The sequence below is a fragment of the Papaver somniferum genome, unplaced genomic scaffold (assembly GCF_003573695.1).
Source record: "Papaver somniferum cultivar HN1 unplaced genomic scaffold, ASM357369v1 unplaced-scaffold_10, whole genome shotgun sequence".
In the NCBI taxonomy this organism is placed as follows: domain Eukaryota; kingdom Viridiplantae; phylum Streptophyta; class Magnoliopsida; order Ranunculales; family Papaveraceae; genus Papaver; species Papaver somniferum.
The window spans coordinates 9,028,749-9,038,140 of record NW_020618825.1 but is presented as its reverse complement, the minus strand read 5'-3'; the positions used below and the strand labels follow the sequence as shown (position 1 = coordinate 9,038,140).

The following is a 9,392-nucleotide window of genomic DNA, read 5'->3' as shown; positions in this document are numbered from 1 at the left end:
AGAAATTCCTAGGGATAGACCTAGGGATAAACCTGGGAAATCACCCAAAGCTAACATACTTTGTAAATTTCCAAATGGGGATAGACCTGATAGACCTGGTTGAACAAAATTAGGTGATTGGTAAGCACTTTGTGTACTCGTTCCTCCAAGGATATAAGAGATTTGTTGTTGTGGTGGACCCGGTGTGTAGCATTCATTTTAGGTTTTAGGGCACAGTTGGGCTATAGGACGAGAATGATGATGCAATGCGCCTAGGTTCAAGCCGAAATGCCTGAGGTTGAGATACAGGCACAATTTGTGGTGAAGTAGTAGTATTGTGTTGTGTTTCTCGCACCACATTGTGTTGTATTTCTCGCACCACTGTTTCTTCACTTTCGTGCCATGGTGATCGGTTGTTTTCTTCACATTCGTGCCATGATGACCTGTTGTTCCCGGTGGAATCGGAAGAATGTGACTGCCGCCCATCATCATTCACAATTGGACTTACAGTTGGAGTCATTCCAAACATTGGGTCTGTTTGCCATTTTCGTAGTTGTTCCAAGTAAATCGCCTCTAATTGCCGATTCCGCCAATGCAAATCGTTGAATTGAATCCGCAACTCTTCCTCACTAGAAGTGACATTGTAGTAAGGATAATCATGTTCCATACCTTGGGAAAAAATGCGGGTCGTGGTTGGCTCACCTTGTGAAGTAATACTTTGCATCTCCCAACAAGTTTCGGGCATATTTGACGAGGATGATGAAGAACTTGCAGCCGTCCTGGGATAAATCATAAAGCTTGGCTCTTCTGGAGGTGGTTGGCTGGGAACGATATTTGGATTATGGGACATGTTTGATAACCTTGGGAAATCAAACCCATAGACGTGAATGTTCTGTGTCCCAATCACAGGCTTCGTAATTGAGTGGTACCAGCTGACATACTGCGCTTCACTAATATCCAACCTTGTATTTAGTTCACACCTCTCCCAACCGGTTATTCTCAGCCGATAAAAATTTGATAGTTGTAGCGGGTTAATTGCAATTGCAAATATACCTTGTATTTGGTATTGCACTCTTTCTCCCAGATACCAAACCCCTGTTTGTAATTCCGAACTGTAAAAAACAACTCTATGTATAGAATAATCAATAATACTTACTCCAACATTATCACTATACTGAGGTAAATCACCATAAGGGTGAAAAACTACGTTGGTGTGGCTCCGAGTCATCTGATGTAATCTGTAAACAAAACTGGAACCCAAGACGTCGTTGCCAGTGTTATTCTGTAATTTCTCCTTCGTATAAATGTACAACATTGGAAATCTAACTGTCCCGTCTTTTAGGATTAGTTTACCAACACGGAAGTAGGTATACCACCAATACTGCAAATTACTCCATAATTTTAGTATATTGACTAAATAATCTACATTTGTTCATAAAAAATATTTAAATTTAGTAATAATAATAATTTTGATATTTACCTCTATGATGCTCCAGAAACCAGTGAAGTTTTTATCGCTCATGGACGCTTTATCCAGCGCACAGTACAATTCTGCTAAAATTTCAGATCCCCAGTAATAATACGGTGCTTTTTCGAGATCTTCTAACGCTTCAAGCCAACCCACATGAGCAACAGTAGTTGAGTTTGGAAAGAATTCCTGACCCAGTACCCATAAGATAAACAACCTTTCGAGTTCAGGATAGTCATCTACATGTTCTGGGTTTCTGGGTTTGGATAGGAAAATCTTCAATGCCGCACATCCAATCCCACCTCCTTTCAAACCAGTATAATCTTGACGCATTTCTGTTTCCACAAACGAGGGACAAAGGTCTCCCATTTACTATTTGACTCCCATTCGTCTTGGTTGAATGGTGGCGGATCTCCCGTTCCACTTGGAATTCCAACAATGAAATACATATCAAGGGGAGTAATTCTTATTACAAGTATAATATCACTATGATTAATTCTTTTGATTTGTTAATAATTATTTAAAAAAATTAATTTAAGTTAAGTTATAAAAACTTGCCAATTTTGAAATCCATAAAATGGAATGTGTGCGTCGTCATCCACCACCTTTCTACCACTGTTTTCGGAATTTTTTTGTTATGATTTCTGGGCTTCATTCTATAAAGGGCACGCCAAGGATATCTGTCAACCCTTTCTCAGACTGCAGACGGTAGACGAACATAAATAGAATTTAATTCTGAAAATCCACCTCTCGTGATATAATAATCCTCAGACCGTTCACGATTCCCCGACACATGACCTGGGACTAATAATTGAGCAGCAACTATATTTGGCGAAGCAAACTCTACTTCTCGATTTTGAGTAAACTCTACACCTGTGTGAGGCAACGGTGCCGATTCATTTTTCCGATCTCTTTTCTTCTTTATACTATTCGCCGCTCTTTTTACTATGTTCATATTGTATAGAAATTTTTGATTTATAAGAGTTTTAGAAGAAGGAAATGGAAGTGGTGTGACTGAAAATGAAACCAATAAAACAAATTTATAGTGTTGAAATTCGACCGTTGGAAATATAGGCGTAGAGAGTCGACCGTTAGATACTTTGTGTCTAACGCCCGCGTCAGAATACCGAGCGCCCGAGTCGTGCATTCCAACGCCTTCGTTTTGTCTGCCAACGCAAGTGTCAGTTTTTCAGTCGCACGCCTGTTGGTTCAACGCCCTACGCTTTGCCATAATGGAAAATTCAATTTGGCCATCCACGTGGCTGAACAAATGTTTGAGTTTGGCCATTGCGGTAGGAATTGCTTTTACTTTGTTGGAATTGTGTGCAAAGGGTTCCAAAATATTCATTCAACCCGAAAATGTCTATATTTAATATTTTTACCTGTTTGTGTTTTTCTTTGGATATTTATATTTTGGGCTAAGGCCCAGTAGGGTTACATTTAGTGAATCCGAACGTTTTAGCAGCCTCACTTCACTCTTTGGTGGCGGCGCTAAATCTATCATCATTTATCTTCACTCTCTCTGCCTTTTCCAGGGCTTGATTTTCACACCGAGAGAGTTATAGATCTTGAGTTTCTGTCTGGAAAATGAAAAATACGAAGAAGAAGAAGATATGGGTTGATTTGGGTAGATTATTGAAGTCTCGGTATTTGCGGAATCGGAATTTAAAACCAAATGTAGAGTTGATGAAGAAGTAGAGAGAAATATTCAAATCTTTAAGAAAAGGGAACAGAAGATTTATTGAGAGAGATATATCAAAACAAATATCTCAGTCAATGCTAGGAATTCCTCTTAAAAGATTTCAGATTTCTTTCACATAAACGTGATAAAACCCTTTCTTCTATCATTTCCTACACCAAAATTACATCTTCCCCCTATTCAGCAGTCGTGTTTAACCCTAATTTGGATATCTGGGGAAGGGAAAAATTGGTTTCATTGTCTTCTAGGGGAATGGATATTTGGATGATGTGAAGGAAGAGGAGGGAAAATCTTCCAACAAGAGGCTATACTTTGGTAAGGGATGCTCACTATGATTTTTCCTCTCATCAACCATCAAATTTGGGGACGCATTTTTTATTTTTATTTAGAACTGTGGCTAGTTATTGTATACATACAACTGGTTTTTATCAAGAATAATGAAATGAATTGAATCTGCAATACACTCTTCTTTATTCTTAGATTCCTCTAAATTTGTGTTGTATCAATTTTTGTTCCTTGTTCTGCATTTCTTGATGATTTCTCTTTCACAGAGAAGACAAACTTATTGTGCTTGAATGGGTATTCCAGCAAGTATAAGAAACTCTTTTGTAGCTCTTAGGAGATTTTGTGCATAGGGGTTACCTTTAGTATATCTGTGTCTAAATCTTGACCAAAGAACAAATCAGATGGTCCTTTAAAAATTTGAAGAGTGTCAGCAGTAAGAAGCAAGATTAACTGGTGAATTCTGATTTCCGATTAACCGGTTAACCTGTACCGATTGAAGAAGCAAAACAAAGATGGCCGGATAGATATGATGCATTGAAGGTAGCCATTCCGATTATTTATTGGTTTTTGATTTTATAAAAAAAAAATTTGGGAATTTTTACAAGTTTTGATTGTTCAATTTTTGTGTATAATTGTAGCCAAGGGAAGGTGGTGAGATTTACCACTTATGGGTCCGTTGTCACATTAAGGTGAATGATCGATACTTTTGCTTGGTGTTCTATTTAGTTTTTTTTTTTCATGGTTGAGATTGAGATCATGTTGTTGTCTATTCTGTTGATTTTACATGAGTAAGTAGACATGTTGTAGGAGAAGTTTATTGTAATAGTTATAATCTGATAATTGAATGTATGAGTTATTAGTTATGAGATTTACCACTTATGGGACCGTTGTCACATTAAGGTGAATGATCGATACTTTTCTTCATGTTCTATTTAGTGATGGATACCAATCTAATATTTTGCTCTTCCTTGTAAGTGTGTATCCAATTTTACTACAGTTCTGATTAATTCTTCTCTAATCCATGTACTTTGAGATGCGTGTCATTTTTGTTCATCTTACGACTTAGAAGAAGTTGTGTCCACTTCTGTTATCCATTAAAAAAATTGTCTGTTTTTTTTTTTTGGGTGCCTTTATCAACAGATTTACTTTTAACTGAGTTATAACATCTTGCAGTGTAACTGAAACTACCAATGGTAGGCCTATTTTTACTAATCAGTAATCACCAGAATTGTTGCAAGGCCTTGAAACTTTTTACTTTCCATCTTAACATGTCTGTAGTAGTAGTAGTAAACTGATGCAAATTCTCCAAACCCCAAGCATGAAAAAGCAAATTTTTCTTTTACTGATTGGTTAAGCAGTAATTTTAGTAACTTGAGGTTTCTAGTGTACAAGATGCTTTTACTGATTGGTTCTGCCTCATTGGCCTTGATGTTTAAGCCCCAACGCTAGGACTGCTAGGACATAGGAATCTCTCTTTTGAACTCACTTAATGGCCCCATCATGTAATTGTTTGATGAGAGACATTTCCAGGCCTTTAGCACAGTGTTAAGAAGAAACCGGTCTAGTTTAATAGACAGTCTTCTTATGTGAATGTTCTATGTACTCTACATTTTGATACTGGTTTATTGTGTGTAGCCATTTATGTTTGTCTCGAAACAAATTTATATCTTGATCTGTTTGTCTTATAGTGGTGGACCAGCATGCCTGGGAATCTCCGTCCTCAACAGGATCTGGAATTATGAGGACCCTATGAATGACCCCAGGAATTATTAGCTGGTCGTCTTCATGGACATCGTCCAATTTCTACAGCCAAAGTTCACTTTGATGGAGAATGTTGTGGATGGCACACTTGGTCGGTATGCCATGTGTCGACTTGTAGCAATAAAGTACCAAGTCTGTCTTGGTTTATTGATAGCTGGAAGTTTTGGGCTTCTACAATTCTGAATGCCCGCATTCCTTTGGGGTGCCAAAAACACCAAGGTAGTATTGGCTTTGTAAATAGTTTTGTCAACAATATTTGAGACTGTTTATAATTTAGTTTTACTGGTTATAAGATTGGTAACTGGAATTTTATTTTACTTTTTCTTATTTCAGAAACTACGTCAATTTCCTCTACCAATGCATAAGGATATTGCTCGTGGGTTTAGCCCTAAGCAGTCTGAGGTATTTTTACATCTGATTTTCCAGCTTAGAGTTGTTAAGTATATATGTATTTATCAAATAAATCGTTCTTGGTCGGTTTGTATAGCGAAATGTGGTTAAGGGGGATGAAGAATATACACTGCAGTTGAAGGATGATTTACTACTTAAAGATGCAATTTATGATTTGCCCGAGGTAAGCAAGTTTGTTTTCTGCCTTTTTTTGATAAGTTAACACTGATAGTGGCATATTTACAGTATTTCTTATGGTTTGTAGATTACAATGCATGAGACTCCAAGATGAGCAGGACTATGGTAATGAAATCCTACGACAGATTTCTAGAGGATTATCCGACTACCAAAGCAGAGTAAGTTTTTCGGTATTAGTGTTTTCAAGATTAAGTTAGCCTGTTGGACATCTTTCACGAATATTAGACATTGTCCTTTTTTTCAGAGTTGATGGGATCGGCTTAGCCTTACCCAGAGGAATTGATGACTTTAAAGCTTTACGACCATAGGCCTCTGAAACTGATTGAGGATGATAATCTTCGGGTTTCCCAGATTCCAAGGGAAAATGTTAGTTTTTAGTACCTTGGCGAAATCAGTTTTCATCTTGTAATACAAAACATATATTGATTATATTGTTTTGCCGACTTATTAGGGTGCCAACTTCAGAAACCTCCCTGGTGTTGTAATTGATGAGAAAAACAAGGCACGTCCTGATCCAAAAATAAAGAAAGTAATTATCCCAGATTCTGGAAAGCCATTGGTAAACAGCTCTTTTAATCTTATACTTTTATCACTAGTTATTCTTTCGATTCATTAATTCAACATATTCTTACAGGTTCCGGAGTATGCCATAAAATTTGTTAGAGGAACCTCCAAAAAGTGAGATAGATTTGTTTCTTCATATGTCAATTATCTGTAGTTTACAGAGAACCTTTATTAGCCTGATTTATTTATCATGCTGCATAGTTGGCCATTTGGAAGACTTTGGTGGGAAAAAATCGCGTCTATGGTTGTGAAACAGGCTTAGCCCCACAACCAGGTGAACATGGTTTTATTCTTATGCATTCAACTGTCAGCAGGGTGTACACCATGCGTTATCTAAACCTTTGGTTCCTTATAAAATTTCCTAAGAATTTTACAGTTAGTATTCCAACCAATTCAATCAATTTTTAGCATCCCAAAACTAACTGAGACTAATTGGTCTAATTACACTCTTACAGAACAACTTTCCATAACCTAGTCCGATTCATACTAGTTGTGGCAGGCCAACTAGATATAGAACACATACAACTCAAAATATACTTTAAACTGGTTCTAGCAGCATGGATAATAGTTTATGTTATTGCCAAAATAATCCACACAAGTCTCCATTGGAAGCTCCAACAACTGTATTTGCGTCCCTTTCATTTTTATGTTTAATTTTGTTTTTGCGGGTCTTTGCGAATGAAAACAAATTTGCTGAACTCCAAGTCTTTTACCCATTTAACTGCGTCTAATAATGCTTCGCGCTCAGCCTGTTCTCCTGCAACGTTACGTAGCATTAGTCCGAACTCCGAAGCCACAATGACTATATGGAGCTTGATTTACACGGTGCCGTTACTCAGGTCAGATAGGTGCTGCATGTTTACTGCTAAGTACAAATTATACTTAAACGATGTCTAGGTTGCTTATGTTCGTATGATTATGAGAGATATAGAGTTTAGGTTACTTCTGGATCTCAATTCTAAAATCATAACTAAGAGTTCAGTTTTTGGCAGCTGAACCAGGAATAATGTGGAAGGGGGTTAGCTTTACTTGTGGTCCGAAGTGATGCAAGCCTGTTTGGCGCTTAGTGTAGCTTTTTATCTTGGTGGCAGATTTAAGACACAATTGTGTTTGAATGGGGTACTCCAGCAAGCACTGGGAGGTCAATTGTTACCTACAGAAGAAGGTCCCCTGTAACTCTGGGAACCTGTATTGGGCACTAGCTTTGCCATGAATGCTGAGCAAGGGGTTCTCTTTAAGTGATGCAAGGCTGCTCATCAGTCATCCCTTGCTGTTTCTTTCTATTTTGGTGCTAGAAGTGGATTGGAAAATAAATAATAATACAGGTATACCTTTCCGTCTACTATTTACATTTTCTATGAATGTATCACAGTCCTTGTTCTGGTTTTCTCGATTCATAACTTAAATTCTCTTGCACTGAGAAAAGAATCTTGTGCTTGAATGGGGTATTCCAATAAGTAATCAAGTACACCAAAGGGGGTTGGCTCGGTTTGGTAAATGGTTAGCGTCGGGTTACTATGACATCATATACTTATGGAAAATACACTTATGCAACCTACCCATCCAGTAAACTGGAAAACTAATTCCGATGTCTGATAAACACAGTGATCTGTCTAGATGTCATTTAGAAATGCATAATAATGAATTAGTGTATTCTTCTTCTCGTCTGATACTAACATTTAGGCTGAACCAGCTGAGAAACCTGCTTAATGCACTTCCGGAAGTTGTCATTACTAAAGACATGCTCTTTCTTTCATTGCCGGTATGATTTTTCCTCTCAAACAGCAGCAACGGAACTACCCTTCAACAGTCAATTTCTTTTATGTTATTGTGTTAGATTCTTTAGTTTAAAGTACTTGTCCACTTGATCCCTTCTTAGTTTATTGGGTTACATATTCTTTAGTTTTTGCCAGCTGAACAAGGCCCCCTGTACCTCAGGGATTAACTTTGCCAGGAATAATGTGCAAGGGGCTAGCTTTACTTGTGGTCGAAAGTGATACAAGCCCAGTTTGGCGCTTGCTGTTGTTTTTCAATCTTAGTGGCAGATTTGGAAAACCTTAGTACATTTTTTTTTCCTTTTTTTTTGTTTGGTAAATATCTTAGTAATAGTAATAGGGGTGTACATAATTCCCGAAAACCATGTACCGATTGGGTCCAAAAGAGCCCAGGAATACCCGGCACTGGCCCGCCTAACAAATTTAAGCAGGCAGACCCCAGTTTTGTTCAAAAATTAGAGTTTGTCCCGTTTACCTCCCTGGTAGTCTGTTTAGTTAACCGGTTTAATTGGTATCCCAGTAACTTGTTTAATTTCCCAGCATGCCTAATACCCCATCTAGATAGGGCTGTGCAGAAAAACCGTAACCGCGGTTTTTATCCGTATCCGTCCGCAAAATTGCGGGTGAAAACCAATCCGCAAGAGCTATGGACCGGACACGGATGCAATCTCAAATCCGCACGCGGTGCAGTTACGGTTGCGGTTGGGATTTGATAACCGCGGATTACCCGCACCGTAGGACAATTATTCAGTCGATTTCTTCTTGGGCCTCTTATTAGCTAAGTATAATTAGTTGGGCCTATAGTAAATCTGGGCATATAAATTTATTGACTATTTGACTGTATGACTTAAAAACGTCCAGATTAAAACAAACTGGTGTTCTTGTACAATCCAACCACTTACTCGTCTCTCATCAAAACCAATTTCCTTGTTCTGTTCAGATTGACATTCTAAAATATCTAATTCGGAATACGTCTGTACAGTCCACATACAGATCTCGGATTGATCTCACGGATTGAATTTGAAGCTCAATCATGGTATTTTTTCCCTGTAAATTTCATAGATTTCGTGATGAATTTTTCATAAAACAACATCACAGAGTTTCAGATTTGTAGAGATTCTTCAATTTACAGATTTAAAAAAAAAAAGTTATAAAGAGAGTTTACGGGATTTCATTTGAGGTATAGATTGGAAATATTATATTGATGGATGTTGTTGTATGAGGGTTTGGATTTAACAGAGTGATGATGAATTTTGGAGTAACACAAAAAGGA

General features: G+C 37.7%; 1 long non-coding RNA gene across 1 annotated transcript; it reads left to right on the top strand.

The window, feature by feature from the left end:
- The first annotated feature begins 3,707 nt into the window (after positions 1-3,707).
- LOC113327012 lies at positions 3,708-6,315 on the top strand. The gene is made up of 7 exons (XR_003348684.1): positions 3,708-3,971; positions 4,070-4,120; positions 5,120-5,411; positions 5,526-5,594; positions 5,680-5,766; positions 5,848-5,938; positions 6,025-6,315. It is a non-coding gene; the product is annotated as an uncharacterized LOC113327012 (long non-coding RNA).
- Positions 6,316-9,392: the final 3,077 nt, after the last annotated feature.